Source organism: Pinus tabuliformis, chromosome 2_2 (assembly GCF_031772625.1).
Source record: "Pinus tabuliformis cultivar Carrire ecotype Pingquan chromosome 2_2, CPIR1, whole genome shotgun sequence".
Lineage (NCBI taxonomy): Eukaryota > Viridiplantae > Streptophyta > Pinopsida > Pinales > Pinaceae > Pinus > Pinus tabuliformis.
This window is the reverse complement of record NC_142300.1, coordinates 1119305448-1119327663: the sequence shown is the minus strand read 5'-3', so window position 1 is coordinate 1119327663 and position 22216 is coordinate 1119305448. Positions and strand designations below refer to the sequence as shown.

The 22216-nt window shown below is 36.5% G+C and overlaps 1 long non-coding RNA gene across 1 annotated transcript in view; it reads right to left on the bottom strand.

Moving 5' to 3' along the window:
* Positions 1 to 1331: 1331 nt before the first annotated feature.
* Positions 1332 to 22216, bottom strand: part of LOC149197326 (uncharacterized) — a 63198-nt gene continuing 42313 nt past the window's right edge. Inside the window, exon 3 of the long non-coding RNA XR_016254756.1 lies at positions 1332 to 1687. This is a non-coding gene — a long non-coding RNA (uncharacterized LOC149197326). The remainder of the gene's footprint in view (positions 1688 to 22216) is intronic.

Below are 22216 nucleotides of genomic sequence, written 5' to 3'. Positions count from 1 at the left end.
CAATCTGATGGGCAAACTGAGATAGTAAACAAATGTTTGGAAGGATATCTTCGTTGCTTTGTATCTGATAAACAGACACAATGGGTCAAATGGTTGCCTCTGGCTGAATGGTGGTATAACACTTCCTTCCATACAGCAACAAAAATGACCCCATTTATGGCACTTTATGGGTATCAACCACCATCCATCACATCATATTTAAGAGAAAATTCTAAGGTTCAGGCAGTGGAACATCACATCGAACATCAACAACAATTCCTCCAACTCTTAAAGGATAACCTCGTGTTGGCACAAAATAGAATGAAACAACAGGCAGATCAACATCGCAGTGAAAGAATTTTTGATGTAGGTGATTGGGTATTCCTACGGCTACAACCATATAAGCAAATGTCCCTAAAGCAAGCTAAGAAGGATAATAAATTATCACCAAAGTATTATGGTCCGTACAAGGTGTTGCAAAAGATTGGTACTATGGCATACAAATTGGAGCTTCCTGCAGCTTCTCGATTGCACCCAGTTTTCCATGTTTCATGTTTAAAGAAGGTTATAGGCGACAAGCTCCCAATTCAAACAATATTGCCAGAACTTGACGAGGAAGGAAAAATTATATTGGAACCGGAAGCAGTCACAGAAACAAGAACTCGACAGCTACGAAATCGATCAATTTCAGAGTATCTCATCAAGTGGAAGAACTTATCCGCCGAAGATTCCACCTGAGAGGATGAGAATTTTATGCAGAAGTATCCAGAATTACTCAAGCGTTGAGGACAACACTTTTTTGAAGGAGAGGGGCATGTTGGGTCCCTATAATACTAGTGATTACCCCATTACTATTATAGTTATACCCCTTATTTATATTGTTGTGCCCCTATTACCCCCTTATTGTTATTTCTGTGCCCCATAGAATCCCTCTATTGTTATTTTTGTGGCTTTATATTATTATTGTTACGTCGGCTGGATTATATTGTGACTCCTTAGACTCCTATATATAGAAATGAGGTTTTGTCATTTGAATCATCCAAGAATTGTTCATTTATGTAATGTAAAGGAGGTTTCCCCCTCGAAGAGGCTGAATTCTAAGGCGTTGATCTATCTTTTCTATCTTTTCTTGAGCTGGTTTCATAACATACATCTAATTAACTGATTAAACATGAAACTAAACTAGCTCAGGAAATTGCAACTAAATTAACCAGAATGTGCACTTAGCTCGGTATGGGGGCTATCCACCCTTGCCTCGCACACTAAAAGTACTTCTCAGCTACTGAAATTCAATCAAGCATTAACCATAAAAAAACAACAGAAAAGAATATGGAACTAGTCTCTTTGATTAACTCACAAAGTTCAGAAATCTCAAAATAAAGTTATACAAATTTTACATGTTCATGCCTTCAATGTTTTTGAATAAATAGAGAAATATAAAATAAACTTAACTAAAATGTCTCTAATAACTATGTATATCCTTATCCTATCTATTTAGGTCGAGCTCATCCATCCAATCACTCAAAATCTGGAAAATCCCATAAAATCCTAAATTTGGCCTATTTCCTAGAGATTGCTTGAATGACTGGTCATGTTTGACCAGTGTTGACCGGGACTGTTTAAGCTTGGTTTGACCAAACCAATAGGTACACATCCATTCTTAGTTCCCAATCTTTCTGTAAATGTGCTCAGATCGTGCTCAAGTGTCCTGCAAGTATGACATCAATGAAGCCATTACGGAATTTTTAGTCTTGTCCAAAAATGCACTTAAAATCAATTTTTTGTAAAAACATCTAATAATTGCAAAACTTAATTTATATACCTGGATTTGCATAAATTGGTAAAAATATAGTGTATATATATGGTAAATGGATGCATAACATGGAAATTAAGTGTATTTAATTAAGCAAAATTGGATAAAAAAACGAGGGCCAACATATCTCCCTTGCTGATGTACAAGCATGTCCTCATGCTTGCTTCTTTATCTTGGACCTTCTGAGCTCTGATATAGACATTGTACCTGATTTAGATGCCTCCTACTGTGTTGTTTATAGTGTACAATCAATTCCTTTGTACTACTCTCCCTTGTCGATTGTAGCCATGACTTTTTGTCTTTCATACTTGTTCTTCCATGAGTTTTTGTCTTTAAGCCACCTGAAAGCTTGCCTGGAAAGAAGATTATTCTTTTTAGTTTTTTAACTTCTTCATTCATATTTTCATTTTCCTTTATCAATTTGCATTGTTTTTCTTGTATGTCTTGTTTTCTTTCTTCAAGTGCCTCTCTAAAATTCTGTTTATTTCCAATTGATCTGTTAACTCTTTTATTTTGCTAAGGTGCAGCTTTTTTCCTTATTTTCTTTTGTATTTGGCAAATGAAGTGGCTTCAACATTATCAAAGTATGAATATCTCTCTAATGTCTTTTCATAGCCTTCTTTTTGTAATCTCACAATGATTTCATCAACTTGTTTTTCTGTGGAAGGTGTTTCAACAATTTGTACCTCAGGGTATTTCTCTTTATTACGTGTTTCTGCTGGACTTTTTCTCCTATGCTTCCTAGGAATGGATAGGAAAGATGCTTCTCTCTCAACCATAATAGTATTTTGTTTCTTTTTGGACATTGTCCTTGGATAAAGAGGTGAATCTCCGTGTTTCATGAATTGGTTTAAACTTCTCCTCTATGATTTGTTCTTCAAAATGATGTTGAACTAAAAACTCTTTCCACACTACACCCTTGGCTTTCATTTGATACTCTAAAAGAATTTATATGATTTCCTGGTGGTAGATTTGTGTTTCCTTGGGTTTAGTTTCATTCCTCACATTCTCTATAATTTTAATCAAATTTTTAAAGAAGAAGTATGGCAAATTGACTTTCACTTCTCCCTTGATATGCTGGAGAAATCTGATATGATAAAGATGCACCACACTATGCCTAATGTCACATGTGAAAAATTTCTGAATAATTAACACTAATTCTGCCCATGGCTCATTAGACCATTCCCTCTGCCCTTGGTTCTATCAAATATTGTAGTGACCTTGTTAAATAAAGAGCCATTATTGATTTGAAGAAATACTTACCTGGCCTGCTACTGCTGTTGCGGTGAGGGTGCTTCAAAACTGCTCCCGCACTCTCATTACCGAATAACCAAAACCACCCAGCCAAATCGAGTATACCTAGATACTCGACCCAGTATGCTTCTCAACCGATGCATACCGTTCCCCCGTGCCCAGAAACTTCAAAACAAGCAAGGCTCACAAACCAGTATATGTAAATTTCCTCTCCTTCCTCCTCCAACAGCACCTTCCTCCTCCAACAGCACCCGAATCAGTTTCCTTTCTACTCACAGCAAATACACTCACAGCAAATACCCTTACAGCAAATACCCTCACAGCAAGGAACACGCTCAAGGCAAAGAACACCCCCCTTTCTCTGCCCTCGTCCTCTCCTTATGTACCCTTTATTGACGGTGGTTGCTCCCTCCACCTATGAGCCCACCGCTTCTTTTCTAAATGACACCTCTCAACATGCAGAATCAGATTTTATCTTCAAGATATTTTAACATGTGCCTTTTCACTTTGATTATACTTTTTATATGTTTAATTTAAAGTCTTAAGTCATATGCTTAATTATTTGTCTTATGCTTTATTTTGACTTAGATTATCCCTTTAATAATTCATTCATATACTTTATTTTAAAATTTCTTAAATAGGTAATTATATAACCTGATTTTTAAGGCTTTACATAATTCCTTACATTTATTTTCTTTATAACCCTTTTCTTTTACTTTATACTTTTAAACTTAATATCATTGGTGAGCACTCATTAATCATGAGGCATTAAGAAATATGTGCTGATGGTTAAATGCGACTTTTCTATATGAAGGGGTGAGTTAGGATATTTAGTATTTTAGGTAACTTAGAATATAGTTAATAGTGCAGTGCATGCGATACATGCATATGTAGCTATCATATGCATGCATCGTATGCATGCTAATATTCTCGTGCTCTCTATTTTAATGATGGGTCATTACAAATATCCCTTCCTATTTTTCTCCAAAAAGAAAGTCCATCCCTTATCTTTAAAGTGCAAGCCCTTATGATATTATTCCCATGACAGTGGTAGATCTAATGCTTGAGAAATGGAATTTGGACTTAATGGGATAACTAAGTTCCCCACCATGGTTTGATCTTGTGCATAAGTGTTTATGAGCTCCTTGGTGATGCTTTCATTGTGTCCGTTAAACTTTTGGAGGAAACCTATTAGATCAGCCTGATAAAGTTTTTCTATGGTCTTTTTTTCCAATGCTCAATTTGGAAATCTTTTGGTTCTACCCTGGTAGCCACATGCTCTAAAAACCAATTTATGTAACCTTGCACTGTCAACATTCTCAGTTTGATAATAAAAAATTATGCACACATATAGATCTTTGTTGACTTATTCATGCATTATGGTGATAAGGCTTACCTATTCTCTGATGCTCTTCACAAATAAATGAAATCAATCTTCTTCAGTCCTCTTGTTCTGCTGCAAAAAGGTTCACTGTTCTTAAAAACCCATAAAAAAACATTGCTCTATGTGTACAAAGATTATAAAAACATTTTGACCATGTTTTTATTGCTCCTTAGCTCATAATTAAATCTTTGTTTTTGCCAAAATTTATCAAAAATCCCTTATTTATTTTGAAAATTCTCATTGTGCACATGGATGGAACAAATTTTACACTATATATATGAGAATAGGGAAAAATTATGCCCACCGTGTATAAAAATAGGAAAAATTCTGCTCTTTGTATGTATCAAAATAAAAAACTTTGTGTTTTCACATACAACCATGCATGAGGAAATTGCTCAATAATCTGATCTGGAAGTCATTTTGTGAATATTTTTGAGATAACTTTAGACAACGCCATTTCAATCAGAAATCTCCTTTGATATTTCCAAGGATTCATTCAATAAATCAATGGGAAACACATTTTTAATGGTGGCAAACACTCATGTTTTTCAACTGAAGTTTAACTCCTTTTTAACATGACATATTTCAAAACTTAACATGAGTTCCTTCCCTTGAAATCTGTTCAACAATTTATGGAAATCTGGAGGCGATCTCCTACCTTTTCTTGTGGTATTTCTGGAGTCTATTGGAGCGCTCAGTCAATCTAAACACTGAGAAAATCTCGGTCCTCTATCTTCTCAAAAACTGATGTCTTTTTCCTTCCACGACTGCCTATATATTTTACATTTCTTCCTCTGTTCAGGGTTCTTGCTTTACGTAGCCCTCTCTCTTCCTTGTTTGCATTTTTCTACTTTTCTCTCCTTCCACGAGGGTGTTGTATGCGGTGGAAGAAACATTTAACACAGATCTTGGTTTGTGTTTACACAGTGAACAATAACAGTGGTTTACACAGTGTTTGAAAGTGTTTATTTGAAGGCGTTTGACCGTTTCACCATTCCAGCACACACTCTGACTTGCGTACCTTTGGCTGCCCATGTGTCCATTTTACATCATTTCTCTTCGTCCTTTCTTCCACGATGTATATCACTGTCTTATCATTGTAATTCCTCATCACCCACATTCTTAGAAAACTCGTCTTTCATTCATGCTTTAACTTTCCATTGTATGCCCATTTAATCATTTCATTTTTCCATTTGTTTTTGAAATGATATATATATGTATGCACCTTTTTTATTGTTTATAGTTTGGCATTCATACATATTTGTAATGATATATATACCATTTTTTCCATAATATATATATGTGCACCTTCAACTTTTGTCATGATTTCTTATATGCACATTTTTTAAATGATATATATATTTTGATTTTGGAATGACCATTGGATAGGTCATTTTCAAATCAAAAACTTTTGATAATGATACTAACTTTTTTGGTTTGTATAAGCAACAAAAGAATTTCTTAAGGGCAAAAATATTGTCTTCAATTTTGGATCAAAATGCTTAGGGTAATGTAAGGATATATGGATTAATGTAGGTTAATGTAGGTTAAATGAAAGGTATGGTAGGATATAGGTAAAATGTAATGGAATGCATATTAAGCACTAAATTAGGCTTAACAACTTCTAAAATTATTATTTTTTTAAATCGAAATTTTAAGAGAAAAATTTTCACTTATTGTACTTGTACTCCCATAAAATATTTGATGTCAATGATGTCCTCCGATCAAATGATGGTCGATAATGTCTTTATTATCATAATGATAGCTCTTCCAAGATATATTGAAATGTAGAGAATTATTTTTGCTTCGTGTTTTCGCATCTGACATTGATTCAGGATCTTTGAATGTTGATGTTGTTTAGGTCCCTTTTGCAATTTTGAATTGATGTTTCAGGTCCCTTCTGACATGTACTTTTCAACAATATTTTACGTTGCTTTTGTCATATAATACTCGTCCCTTTTGCATAATGATATCTTAGGTCTCTTCTTCACAATATTTTCAATAATGTATCAGGTCCCTTCTGACATGTAATTCAGGTTCCTTCTGTAATTCAGATGCTCAAACTATTTGCATAGTTTTATAATAAACTTCCCCCTCGCTTATGTTAAGACTTGTCCTCAAGTCTTGCATTTATTGGAGAATTATTTCTGCAAAATCAAACAAAAGTAGGAGTAAAACAAAATAAAGAATTCATATAGGCCAAATTAGTTGGTTTTCTGATATGAATTCAAGTTTGTATTGTGCCAGTACCCTGGATTTTCACAACCAAACTCCTTTATTATTTTTACAATACATTTTCCAATGTTGAATTACATATTCCATAAAATGATGTGGCACATGATGACTGATGACATGACATGACATGACACTGGTGGCATCTACTGCATGATGACATGGCAGTGTTAAGTCACTCTTGGTTTCTACTTCCTTCCTCTCTTCTTGAAATCTTGAAATATGGAACATGATCTGCTTATTCCTCCTCCTCATGACTTGACGATAAGGAGTCTCCAATGTGGTCTTGGTCCTCAGTGGTTGTTGCAAATCAATGTCCATTTGTCTTCTCTTGATGGATTAGCTTGTCTTTGCAACTAAAAGGTTATATTCTAGCATGGTCTCCTTCTCCATCTCATTCATCATCATCCTATCATAGCATGATAGAATACCTATGTCTGCAATCCACTCATGACAAGACAATATCAGTTCGATAAAACCTTAGTTTAAGATGTTACATGATGATCCACTAACTGAGTTGTAACTAGGTGGTAGGCTAAGAAAGGGACTCAGTGACTGCAAATTTGCGCAACTCAGGAGCTTAAGGGTCAGGATTGAGCCTTGAGACTATGCAATTCTTAGTTCAGGGTGGGCTAGACAAGTCAACTGCGCAGTTAGGGGTTGAAGGAGCCAAGTTGAGGGCTTGAGCATTGATTTTTCCTACTCTGTAGTTCTAGAAGGTAGGTGAGGCTAGGTGATTGCACAATTGTGCATTTTAAGAGCTCAAGGTTGAGGCATGAAACTTGAGACTGCACAATGTGTAGTTCTGGCTGGGCAAGAGAGAGAGATTGCCCAATTTTGGAGGTCAGAGGCTAAGCTTGAGCACTACGATTGTGGAGTGTGAAGTCCTAGAAAGCAGAGACTGTGAATTGCATACTTCCAAGGGAAAAGGGTGTTGCTTGAAGGTTAATATTGTGCAATGTGTAGTTTATGCTGAGTGGCTCGATCGGGAAGTTTTCCCAATTTGACTAATTGTTGGATCAGTGAGATGAAGATGATCAAAAGAGAGAATTTGATCATGATCACACATTTAGATCACTTGATGATATGAAAATAAAAAAACATATGAACAACATACCTTTTTCAATGTGACAATTTTACCACGGCTCCTACCAAATGCGACACAAAAGATACACTTTGTGACGAAAGTGGCAACACTTGTGCGACAATGCTTAAAACTTTGGAAATGAGTGTGAAACATGTCTACATGATAAGAACAACTCATCATAAATATTTCCCCTTGAAACAAACCAAAACTACACTTTACACGATAAGCGGCAATTCCCACGCCAAAAGATGACACTTGCGATATGACAAGAAAAGTGAGAATGACACTTGTGATATGCGAACGACAATGAAAACAACACATGCTCAAACAAAAATAACATGATAATGAAACTAATCAAAGTGAATGCAAGCAAAAACGACAGTCATAAGCATGAAAATGACACTTGTGAAGATGAAAGTACGCAAAAGGTGACATTTGGAGAAACTCACTAAAATAGCAGCTCAATCGCAAAAAAAGTGAGGGATTGTTAATGACAATGTGCACTAACTACCAACATGGGTTGAACATTGCGTAGGAACTGTCTTAATGGATTATGCCACACCTGTTGAAGCTTGCATGAAGGAATGCTTTCATGAATGCATTACGGACTGAGCATATGTCAGCAGGTGACTTCGACACGTACGATCTAGAAGCAAGCTTAAAGACTTAACAAAGCATCGACTGACCAAGAAGTGACTATGGAACTACCAATCGTAACATCCACAGTAGGCTCCAAAATTTAAGTATTGGCAAAATTTTGGAGAGTGCTTTTTGTAGCGACAACACCTTCACTCGAGTAATAAACACAATTTAGCTTATTTTATTTCCTTCATACCTCTTGTTAATTTTTATTAATGACTATTGACATAATATATGTGGTTCTCGTGTATGTGCGAGTATCATTTCTGCAAGTTTATCAATTCATTTTTCCTTCGATGTTTCCATATTGGAATGCTTCATCCGACTTACAGGACATTTGACTTCCCTTACTAGGTTAGGTGTTCTTGTATGCTTATCTACTTGCACGAGATTCTTGTGTTCGAGCCTAAACTTCAAGACTTTTGTCACTTGTTTGTGATCTATTGTTGTTAACTTCTACTTCCATATTTTTGGAAGTTATAGCCATTACACTTTTTATGCCCGCATATGTAGTTTAATTATGGGTATCCTTAATCCAAAAACTTATTGGTTGTATGTATTGAAGATCAATTTTTTATCTATTCTACTATTTGCGCATATTTCTTTTTGTGAATACAACACTAGAATTATTTGTCTTTAATTAAATGAGTACATGAATTTATTTCATCCATTTATATGTTCTTATCCTTCCTTTTTTTAAATGTCATAATTATTCTTGCTCTCAATTTATTACATTCATATGATTCTTTTAAATTACATCAATCAACCTTTGCTACAGAAATTTTCTTAATTTAGTTTTTTTATTCCTTCAATATTTAAACCGTTTGTCGGTTTTGTATATTAGTATTTACCATATTGGTTCTCTAAAAAGACTAAATTAATATGGTCTCTTTGACTTTATATAAAATATCTACATTTTTCATCCATTGTTATAATTACTCTTCTAGGTATATTATTCCTCTTAGTTACTTTAAGTCATTTATATGAATCCTATTTATATTTATAATTGACATGTATTACTATATAACACACACACACACAACTTTTCTATTAGGCCTAGGATATTATAGGTCTAAGTAACTACTATGTCTATAATGGTCTTTATATTGTATTAATAGTGTGTGTGTGTGTGTGTGTGTGTGTGTGTGTGTGTGTGTGTTCCTTAAGTTTTTATCTGCACGAGTATATAGAAAGCTAAATTTTACATATATAAATTCAAATAAAGTATCTATCACAACAACATGTGTTAATAATCATATCATGTGTTTCTTTCTGTACATCAAACTTATTTTACATGCATTTACTATTTGTACATTCCAAGAGTCTTTCTCATTAAAGTAGTTATACTAACAATTGAATTCATTCTAAATTCTAAAAACACACATTTGTGCATTTTTAATTGTGCTTGTCCTTAAATACCAAAATTCAGAAGAAAATGTTTATATAGTGAAGGTTCAAGACATCAACTTGAAATTATAAGCCTAGAAACTATTACAAAATCTCAATAGCTCCACCCAACCTTTGACACTCTTCACTAAAAGTGTCCCCCCAAGCACTAAGACACCAAGCTCTTTATTTTGTATTACTTTTGCCTTCTTTCTTGCCTCCCACCAGATTAGCTATGTGTGCCTCTTTATTCCAACAAGATCAAAAAAGTAATACCCAATTAGTTGGTAGTTGGTAACTACCTCCACCTCACCCAATAGGTTGCAGGTAATTACTAGCTCATTTATGATCTCCACTTCCCCCCTTTCCAAGACAACCTCCTCCCTTTTAGGGAAGTTAATGATCAGTTACTTTCATAATAATTAATAATTTAATCATTTAGTTAAAAAAATTAGGACTTAATGAGTGGTAATCAATATCAACAATTAACTTACAATCATAATTCATTCAACTAGCTATAACTTTAACATCAGTTTCCCTATATTTATTTTATTAACAACATTATAAATGCAAGATTTAAATTCAACACTTACTGGTTTATCACACTAATAAACTATTTTCAAATAAGTATTTTAAATTTAAAACACAATCACACTTAACTATATATACAAATTCACAACAAAATATTCAAGTTAAGGGATATTCATATCATCCCCCGCTTGAACTTGATAGCATCCCAATGTCTACTCGTAACTTTTGAAATTCATTCCAACTTTCTAAAATAGAGATGGATGTGCTTCTTTGAAAGCATCCTCCAACTCCCAAGTTGTCTCTTCCAAGTTGAAATTCTTCCACTAAACTTTCACTTGAGTTATGTCTCTATTCCGAAGCATGATTACTCTCCAATCTAGAATCGTAGAGGTTTTGCCAAGAACTCTCCCTCTAGTTCTACATGTACAACATTCCAATCAATTATATGAGCTTAATCATATACATATTTCTTTAACAAGGATACATGAAATACATTCTTAATTTTTATGTGTGTTGGAAGAGCAAGTTGATATGCAATTGGTCTAATCCTTGCTAACATCTTAAAAATTTCATAGTATCAGGGTGATAGCTTTGCACATTGGCCATGTATAAGTGTGATTTTATTTGGCTTCACTTCTAAATATACGTGGTCACCACAATTGAATTTCATTTGAACTCTTTTTAAATCGTCATAACTCTTTTGTCGACCTTCAGTTGTTTTTAAATCCTGCCTAACTTGTTTAACCACTTCTTCCATCTCTTTGATTATATTTGGCCCAAAGACTAACCTATCTTCAGGATGATCCCAACTTAGAGGTATTTTGCATCGTCTACAATACAGTACCTCAAAAGGACTCACCTTCAAAAATGTTTGATATTCATTATTATAGGAAAACTCAACTAAGTGGAGATGATTTTCCCACTTAGCAGGCTTGTCCATAACATATATTATTAGCATATATTCTAAGATATGATTGGTCCTTTCTATTTGACCATCATTCTGAGGATGATAAGCTGTGATGAAATTTAATTTTGTTCATATTCCTTCAAATAAACCCTTCCAAAATTTGGAAGTGAATTTGGCATCACGGTTTGAAATCACAGTTTTAGGCATGCCATGGAGTCTAAATATATCATTTATTAACATTTTTGCTATGTAAATGGCCTTGAAGGTAGATTTTACTGAGTTTATCTACCAATACCATAATAGAGTCTTGTTTCCTCCTAGCTTTTTGTAAACCAATGATGAAGTCCATTGATATTATCTCCCATTTCCATTTTAGAGTGAGCAAGGGTTGTAACAACCTAGCAGGATGTTGATGGAAATCCTTCACTTGTTGACATTGTTGGCATTATGGCATTATAAACATATGTTGAACTTGATGGCAACCCTCTCTTAGACAGTCATTTCTCTTATATACACCATGATGGGGACAAGAAGAGCCAAGAGGAGAGAAGAAAGGCCATATACACATGTATTAATGTTATCGGAGGTATTTGGGCGCCTAAAACCCATATATGCATGCATTTATATTATCGGGAGTTGGTTGGGTGCGTAAAACCCATATATATATGCTTTTACAATAATCAAAGGCCTTTTTCCTTTTTGGCGGAAACAACACAAGTTAAATATCTTTCGGCACATATGGACCCGATGGCATATCGCAACGAACACGATGGTGGCATTAAAAATTGGTTTATATTAATATCGCATCCATGCGCGTCGGGGGTCCAGCTAAGTGACTTCGTTGAAACCTCCGATTGGGAGTGGACCCGATGAAGGCATCAATCATGGTTTATAACAAGATCGCATCCGCAGTATCGCAATACATAAAGGGTCGCCCACCTCAAATCCTCCGATTGCGATAACTCAGCGGACCCGATGGTGGAATTAAACTTGACGTATAATAATATCGCGTCTGATGCTTAAAAGCCCTAAATGCCGATTGCGATAAAGAGGTAGTGGACCCGATGGGAGCATTAAAGGCAATATATAATAATATCGCATCCGCAGTTCGGCATATATGCGCGTCGGACTTCGTTGAAACCTCCGATTGCGAGCGGACCCGATGAAGGCATCAAAACATGGTTTATAAAAATATTGCGTCCACAGTATATCGGAATACATAAATGGTTGCCCACCCCAATCCTCCGATTGCGAAAAGAGGGGTCGGACCCGATGAAGGAATTAAAAGCATTTCATATTAAATCGCATCCGCGGTGTTCGCCCATCTTATAATAGCCTCCCACTTCAAATCGCCGATAGCGATGAAAGGAGCGGACCCGATATATTATTAAGTGTGGATGCATTATGTTAAAAGTCCGCATTTGTGGTTTTGGGACCATTTTCATAGTTTTTCCCGCTTAAGCCTATTCTTAAGAGATTGGTCAAAACAGTTGCGCCTCAGGTTTCGGATCCTCTGGTTTCGATTCATGGTATTATCAAAAGCATGACTATATAAAGAAAAAGGGGATCCGGTGGCAAGGTATCGATTATGAATTGAAGATCTTAAGGGAGAATAGATCGGCATTCTTATGATCTGTCAAGGAGCAATCTACTGAACTGAATTCAAGAAGAATGCGCGCAGGACGGCAGATCCGCATCGCTTCGGGGGTATTGCAGTTCAGTTGAGAGCAGCCAACCGCAGGGAAGTAGCAGTCATTCCTTAACTCTGATATAGCGTCTTCTGTTGATTCGCTAAAGGTCTCTGGGTCCGGATATTGGGTTTGTCTTGTGTCTAGCCTCTGGGTGCTCTATAACATGTATGTCCTTTGCATTATGGTATGATTCTGGCATATACAACCTCTGATTAAAAGGTGACCAGATCAGATATTTATTTATAGCTAGTGCTTGGGTTGGCGCGTCGGTGATCCGCTGTATAAAGAAAACATGTATTGATCTGAGGTTTGGGTATTTCTGAAGAACCATTTATACTTTATGATCATTTGATCTTCTTGGATCCAGTCTGAAAATTAATGAAACGTGAACGAAGTAGGGGGTTGTAGCTCCCTTCCAGGAAAAACTAAAAACGAGAGAGAGAGTTGTAGCTCTCTGCAGGTTGCAGCCTGCGTACTGGTAAATGACTGCACCAGTACAAACTCATTGTAAAAGAAGTTTCTAATTGAAATAAGATAGAGACATATTGCAGCAGGTGGTTTTCACCCACATTGAGTTTCCACCTTATATCTGGTGTTCTTTGGTGTGACTATCTATTTATCTTGTTCATGCTCATTATTTTATGGTACTGACATACAAAGCAACGATCAATATCTGAAGAATAATTCAAAGTATAAATAAGGAAGATATATTGAAAAGAACTTAATAATACTGATTCACCCCCCCCCCCCTCTCAGTATTATTTCCAACAATTGGTATCAGAGCAGGTCCTTCAGAGAAGCTTGATCGCTTGAAGGAAGATCGTTCATTATGAGCAACTACGAGAGGGAAGCATCAATCAGGCCACCGATTTTTGATGGGACAAACTTCAATTATTGGAAGGTAAGAGTTACTGCCTATCTTCAATCTCTTGGTACGGAAGTTTGGGATATCATAGAGACAGGCTACACTTTTCCTTCAGCTACTCCTATAGATGCGGCCGAGAAAAAGAAATATGAAACAAATGCTAAAGCAGTCAATACTCTGTTGGGATGCTTATCTCAATCAGAATTCGTAAAGGTTATGCAATATAAATCCGCAAAAGAAATATGGGACAAGATTGTCTTGAGCTACGAAGGAGATGAACAGGTAAAGCGTGCTAAACTTCAAACCCTCAGGATTCAGTATGAGAATCTCAGAATGTATAATGATGAAAGTGTGGCTAACTATTTCCTTAGGGTAGATGAGATTGTTAACTGCATGAAAAACTTGGGTGAAGAAATAAAAGAGGCTATTGTGGTTGAAAAAGTTCTAAGATCCTTGTCCACCAAGTTTGAATCTAAAGTGTCCACCATAGAAGAAAAGGAGAATCTACGAACTCTCACCATGTCACAGCTGCATGGAATTCTAACTGCTTATGAAATGAGAAAAGGAGGTCCTTCAGATAGGAGAGAAGTTGCCTTCAAGGCTTCAGGTAAAGGAGAGTACCTTGAATCAAGTCATGTGTCAGAAGAAGAAGAAGAATCAAATTTTGTCAGAAATCTTCAACGAGGTACTGGCAGATTCAGAGGTAAGTTACCCTTCAAATGTTTTGCTTGTGGAAGAGTAGGTCACTATGCTGCCAAATGTCCTCATAAGGATAAGATTGACAAGGGAAAGGAACATGTTAGATGGAACAAGAAACAGAATGCAAATAAGAAGAGCTATTACACCCATGAAGACAGTGATGGTCTATCAAATAACGATGAAGATGAACGAGGTAATCCCTATAAACTTTTAATGGCTTTTGAAGATGATGATTACATGGATGCTCTAGATATAGATAGTTATTATGAGGAGATGTCTAGACTCAAGACATGCTTAGAAGAAAAGAATGTGATCATTGAGACTCTGCAAATCCAACTTGATGAAAAGGAACAATCTCTTGAAAAGTTAGAATGTGAAATTGTTGGGCTTCGAAAAGAAATTGAGAAAACAAAGGCTCTCAATCTTAAATTTGTTAAAGGATCGGAAACTCTGGATGAGATCATCAATGTACAGCGCTCTCCTCTAATTAAGACAGGTCTGGGGTATAATGGAGAAACATCTCAAGCATCCACCTCGAAGAGTTATCTCGATGCTGCAAGAAGATATGAGCAAAAGCCAAACAGAGATCACCAGGTAAAACAGGGACAAATTTCATCAAGAATAAACAAAGACTACCAGACAAATCAGGGACAATTCACCTTAAAGACGAACAAAAGCTACAATCAGCCAAGATCCTCTCAATTTACCTCAAGAATGGATGAAAATAGAAATCACAATCATATGACTGGTAAATTTGATAATCGCAGAAGTTTCTTCAATGGCCAATGTTTCTCTTGCCATAACTTCGGTCACAAAGTAGCTCAATGTGTTGCCTACAAAACAATCATGACTAGAGAAGCTCAAAAGCAAAGAAGTATGACTGGGATTACAAAAAGGACCTATAACAACTTCTCGGCGCTTGAAAATGAAATTGAATGCTCTATCTGTAATAAATTTGGTCATGAAGACTCTGAATGCAGAAGTAGGTTCCGGCAAACAAAGGAACAAGATTCAAGCACCAGAACATGGAGAATAAAGGAACCTCGACCAGAAAGATGTGGGATAGCATTTTATGCAGAAGGACGGGAAAATCAATGGTACATCGACAGCGGATGTTCGAAGCATATGACAGGTGATAAAGAAAAACTTGAATCATACACTGCTTTAGAAAAAGGAAAGAAAGTTTCATTTGGAAATGATACTCCTGCTGCCATAAAAGGAAAAGGTATTGCTCAATTGAAAGAAAAGGTCAAATCAGGAAATGTTTTGTACGTTGATGGATTGAAACATAATCTTCTAAGTGTCAGTCAGATGTGCGATCAAGGAACCGAGGTAATATTTAGATCAAATGGATGTCGTGTTCGTGATCTTGATACAAGTGAAACAGTGATCAAAGGCCAAAGAACTCCAAACAATCTATACATATTTGAAGAAGGACAACAACAATGCTATATGAGCAAGGATGATGAGCACTGGTTATGGCACCGGAGGTTGGGGCATCTAAGTTTTTCACAAATAAGGAAAGCATGCAAGTATCAGACAGTTCGTGATCTTCCAGATATCAAAATTCCAGAGAATACAATATGCAAATCATGTCAGTTTGGTAAACAAACCAGGACTAACTTCCCTGAGAAGGAAGGATCAGCTAGCAAACCTCTCGAACTTATTCATACAAATGTATGTGGTCCATTTACGACAAGGACACCTCGAGGAGAGGAATACCTTATATTATTCATTGACGACTTCTCCAGGTTTGTTTGGTTAGGACTTATGAAACACAAAGACGAAGCATTTGAAAAATTCAAATCCTTCAAAGCCTTGGTCGAAAATGAATCAGATCACAAAATTAAGTGTCTCAGGTCTGACAGAGGTGGGGAATTTACCTCAAATGAATTTTTCGATTTCTGTGAAGAGCATGGAATAAAAAGGGAATTCTCTACAGCAAGGACTCCTCAGCAAAATGGAGTGGTGGAAAGGATGAACAGAACAGTCCAACAAATGGCCCGTGCCATGCTTGATGAATCTGGAACTCCTGCAACCTTCTGGGGTGAAGCTACATATGTCACAGTTGTTATTCTCAACAAAACAAATGTCCGAGTAAACAACACTCAAACTCCTCATGAGCTCTGGTATGGTAAGACTCCTTCGATAAAGCATTTTAAAATTTTTGGAAGCAAATGCTATATTAAGAATACTGATGAACAGCTTGGAAAACTTGAGCCTAGAGAAGATGAAGGCATTCTCCTTGGTTATTCTCCTTATAGCAAAGCATATAAGTGTTACAATAAAAGACTTGGAAGAATTGTTGACAGCATTGATGTAGTGGTTGATGAAAAAGGATACATTCCTAGGCAAGTAAATCATGAAGATATCAAAGAGGATGAAGACTACCCTTCAAATCAGACTGATAATGAAGAAGAAGAACCTCAAGAGGCTCCAGAGGAACAGATAAGGATAGAAGAAAAGACTCCATCCAGGCATGTTCAAAAGAATCATCCAGAATCTCAGATTTTGGGGCAGAAATAGGCAGGTGTACAAACAAAAAGAACAATAGCAGAAGCCTCAAGCTACTTGGCATTGCTCTCCTCCACTGAGCCACAAAATGTAAAAGAAGCATGCAGAGATGAATGTTGGGTAAAGGCTATGGATGAAGAACTTGAGCAGATCGAAAAGAACAACACTTGGGAATCAGTTCCTAGACCAAAAGATAAGAATGTCATAGGGACAAAATGGATCTTCAAAAATAAGTTGAATGAAAATGGGGAAGTAGTTAGAAACAAGGCAAGACTGGTTTGTAAGGGATATGCTCAGCAAGAAGGAATAGACTTTGAAGAAACTTTTGCTCCTGTTGCTAGACTTGAAGCTATCCGAATGTTCCTTGCTCTCTCAAGCTTTCAAAAATTCAAAGTATTTCAAATGGATGTGAAATCAGCTTTTCTGAATGGAGATTTAGAAGAAGAAGTGTACATTGAGCAGCCAGATGGGTTCATTCTTGGGAATGATCCAAACCTTGTATGTAGACTGAAAAAGGCTCTCTATGGTCTTAAACAAGCTCCAAGGGCTTGGTACTACCGTTTGGACAAATATCTTCATCAACAAGGTTTTTCAAAAGGATCAGCAGATAGCAATCTTTATATAAAAATTGAAAATGACAAGTTGCTAATACTTGTTGTGTATGTAGATGATATTATTTTTGGCAGCAATGAAGAAACTGTGAATCAAAACTTTGCCTCGGTAATGCAGAAAGAATTCGAAATGTCCCTGCTAGGTGAACTGACATACTTTCTTGGATTGCAAATCCAACAAAATAAAGACGGTATCTTCGTGTCTCAAACCAAGTACCTCAAGCAGATTTTGAAGAAGTATGGAATAGAATATTCAAAACCAGTATGTACTCCCATGGTTACAGGATGCAGTCTTAGTGCGAATGATGAATCGACTGCAGTTCATCAACCAACATACAGATCTATGATTGGAAGTCTACTTTATTTGACAGGTACCCAACCAGACATCATGCATGCAGTTGGAATAGTTGGAAGATTTCAGGCAAATCCAAAGGAAACTCATCTTCAGGCAGTAAAGAGAATCTTCAAATATCTTCAAGGAACTCAAAACTTTGGCTTATGGTATCCTAGAGATACATATCTCACACTTCATGCTTACACAGATGCAGATTGGGCTGGAAGTGTGGATAACAGGAAAACCACAAGTGGTGGTGCTTTCTTTATGGGTTCCAGATTAGTATCGTGGTTCAACAAGAAACAAAGTTCGATTGCTTTATCTACAGCTGAAGCAGAATATGTGGCTGCTGCATCTTGTTGCACCCAACTTCTTTGGATGATGCAGACTTTACAGAATTTCCAAATCACTTGTACTCCACCTATCCCCATCTTATGTGATAATACAAGTGCAATCATCATTTCAAAGAACCCAGTCATGCATTCAAAAACCAAGCACATACCGATCAAGTATCATTTTCTAAGAGAACAAGTGCTTGAACAAAAGGTCAAGTTGGAATACATTTCTTCTAAGGAACAAGTGGCTGATATATTTACCAAACCATTGCCCAGGGAGACTTTTGAATACCTCAGGCAGAAGCTGGGGGTTGTCGACGCATCATCCTGCTGTTAATTCTCAGATTGGTGCTTGTACGCGTACAAGGTTCAGGGGGAGCATAATTCATTGTTGGCATTATAGTATTACAGAAGGAGGAACATGTTGGGTAAATGAACTATATCTATCCATGGCAATAAAGATGTTGAATTATATTATATGTAGGCAGTATAGCGCGGTTCCTATTTTATATATAGCCAAAATAGCTCGACTTTCTGTCCTAAAGTCAGAGGGGCGAAATCAGGAGGAGCAAGCTCTCAGGGGGAGAAATAGTTAGGAGAAGCAGATATCCGCCCTTTGCCCTTGATGTCAAAGGGGGAGAGTGCTTTTTGGATGGTGTTGTTGCCATCAAGTCCAAAGGGGGAGATTGTTGGCATTATGGCATTATGAACATATGTTGAACTTGATGGCAACCCTCTCTTAGACGGTCATTTCTCTTATATACACCATGATGGGGACAAGAAGAGCCAAGAGGAGAGAAGAAAGGCCATATACACATGTATTAATGTTATCGGAGGTATTTGGGCACCTAAAACCCATATATGCATGCATTTATATTATCGGGAGTTGGTTGGGTGCGTAAAACCCATATATATATGCTTTTACAATAATCAAAGGCCTTTTTCCTTTTTGGCGAAAACAACACAAGTTAAATATGTTTCGGCACATAAGGACCCGATGGCATATCGCAACGTACCCGATGGTGGCATTAAAAATTGGTTTATATTAATATCGCATCCATGCGCGTCGGGGGTCCGGCTAAGTGACTTCGTTGAAACCTCCGATTGGGAGCGGACCCGATGAAGGCATCAATCATGGTTTATAACAAGATCGCATCCGCAGTATCGCAATACATAAAGGGTCGCCCACCTCAAATCCTCCGATTGCGATAACTCAGCGAACCCGATGGTGGAATTAAACTTGACGTATAATAATATCGCGTCTGATGCTTAAAAGCCCTAAACGCTGATTGCGATAAAGAGGTAGTGGACCCGATGGGAGCATTAAAGGCAATATATAATAATATCGCATCCACATTTCGGCATATATGGGCGTCGGACTTCGTTGAAACCTCCGATTGCGAGCGGACCCGATGAAGGCATCAAAACATGGTTTATAAAAATATCGCGTCCACAGTATATTGGAATACATAAATGGTCGCCCACCCCAATCCTCCGATTGCGAAAAGAGGGGTCGGACCCGATGAAGGAATTAAAAGCATTTCATATTAAATTGCATCCGCGGTGTTCGCCCATCTTATAATAGCCTCCCACTTCAAATCGCCAATAACGATGAAAGGAGCGGACCCGATATATTATTAAGTGTGGATGCATTATGTTAAAAATCCGCATTTGTGGTTTTGGGACCATTTTCATAGTTTTTCCCGCTTAAGCCTATTCTTAAGAGATTGGTCAAAACATTTGCGCCTCAGGTTTCAGATCCTCTAGTTTCGATTCATGGTATTATCAAAAGCATGACTATATAAAGAAAAAGGGATCCGGTGGCAAGGTATCGATTATGAATTGAAGATCTTAAGGGAGAATAGATCGGCATTCTTATGATCTGTTAAGGACCAATCTACTGAACCGAATTCAAGAAGAATGCGCGCAGGACGACAGATCCGAATCGCTTCGGGGGTATTGCAGTTCAGTTGAGAGCAGCCAACCGCAGGGAAGTAGCAATCATTCCTTAACTCGGATATAGCGTCTTCTGTTGATTCGCTAAAGGTCTCTGGGTCCGGATATTGGGTTTGTCTTGTGTCTAGCCTCTGGGTGCTCTATAACATGTATGTCCTCTGCATTATGGTATGATTCTGGCATATACAACCTCTGATTAAAAGGTGACCAGATCAGATATTTATTTATAGCTAGTGCTTGGGTTGGCGCGTGGGTGATCTGCTGTATAAAGAAAACATGTATTGATCTGAGGTTTGGGTATTTCTGAAGAATCATTTATACTTTATGATCATTTGATCTTCTTGGATCCAGTCTGAAAATTAATGAAACGTGAACGAAGTAGGGGGTTGTAGCTCCCTTCCAGGAAAAACTGAAAACGAGAGAGAGAGTTGTAGCTCTCTGCAGGTTGCAGCCTGCGTACTGGTAAATGACTGCACCAGTACAAACTCATTGTAAAAGAAGTTTCTAATTGAAAGAAGATAGAGACATATTGCAGCAGGTGGTTTTCACCCACATTGGGTTTCCACCTTATATCTGGTGTTCTTTGGTGTGACTATCTATTTATCTTGTTCATGCTCATTATTTTATGGTACTGACATACAAAGTAACGATCAATATCTGAAGAATAATTCAAAGTATAAATAAGGAAGATATGTTGAAAAGAACTTAATAATATTGATTCAACCCCCCCTCTCAGTATTATTTCCAACAGACATTACAAACATTTAGCTATGTATTCAATTGTTTTTGTTTTCATGTTAGGCCAATAAAATTATTTCCTCGACACAATTACTAACTTTTGATAACCAGGATGTTTGGTTGTTGGTTTCTTGTGCAACTCATCTCAGACAAATATTTTTAGATCTGAATCATTAGGCAAAAAAACTTACCTTTGTACATTAGCAAATCTTGATTATTTACTGAAAAATCAGTTTCTTCTTCACCTAACTGTTCATATTTCTAAATTTTTTCTTTAATTTTCATGTGTTCTTGATCAAAATTTACATTGGATTTAATCTTTTCTATCAGATTTGTTTGTCAAATGGTTGCAAAAATGACACAAATCATATTTAATTTTGTGCTCAAGCATCAATAATTTTCTTCTATTTTCCTTGTCATATATATATATATATATATATACACTTTGGGTTTCTATATGACATGTGTGTACTTTGCACAAGTATTTAGCAAGCTAAATTTTCATGTACCTATAATGCACATATAAATTGAAATAAAGTATCTATCACAACAACATTTGTTCATAATCGTATCATATGTTATTTTTTGTACATCAAAGTTATTATACATGCATTTACTATTTATACATTTCCGATAGTCTTTCTTGTTAAACTAGTTATACTAACATTTTCATTCTAAATGCTAAAAACATGCATCTACGTGTTTCTAATTGTACTTATCCTTAAATGCCAAAATTGATAAGAAATATCCATATAGTGAAGGTTCAAGACATTGACTTGAAATTATAAGCCTAGAAACTGTTGCAAAAGCTCACCATCTCCACCCAACCTTTGAGACTCTTCACCAAAAGTGTCCCCCCGAGCTCTAAGACTACATGTTCTTTCTTCCATATTACTTATGCCCTCTTACTTACCTCCCACCAAATTAGCTATGCATGCCTTTTTTTTCTAGGAAGATGACAAAAGTAAATTACCCCCTCTACCAATTAGTTGGTAGTTGGTAACTACCTCCACCTCAAGTGACAAGTAGTTACTAGCTCATTTATGAGCTCCACTTCCCTAGTCTCCAAGACAGCCTCTTGTCTTTTAGGGAAGTTAATCAATTATTTTCATAATCACTAATAATTTAATCATTTAGAGTAAATTCTTAAGACTTAAGGAGTGATAACCAATATCAACAATTAACTTGCAACCATAACTCATTCAATCAAGTGTAACTTCACCATTATCTTCCAGATATTTATTTTATTAACAACATTATA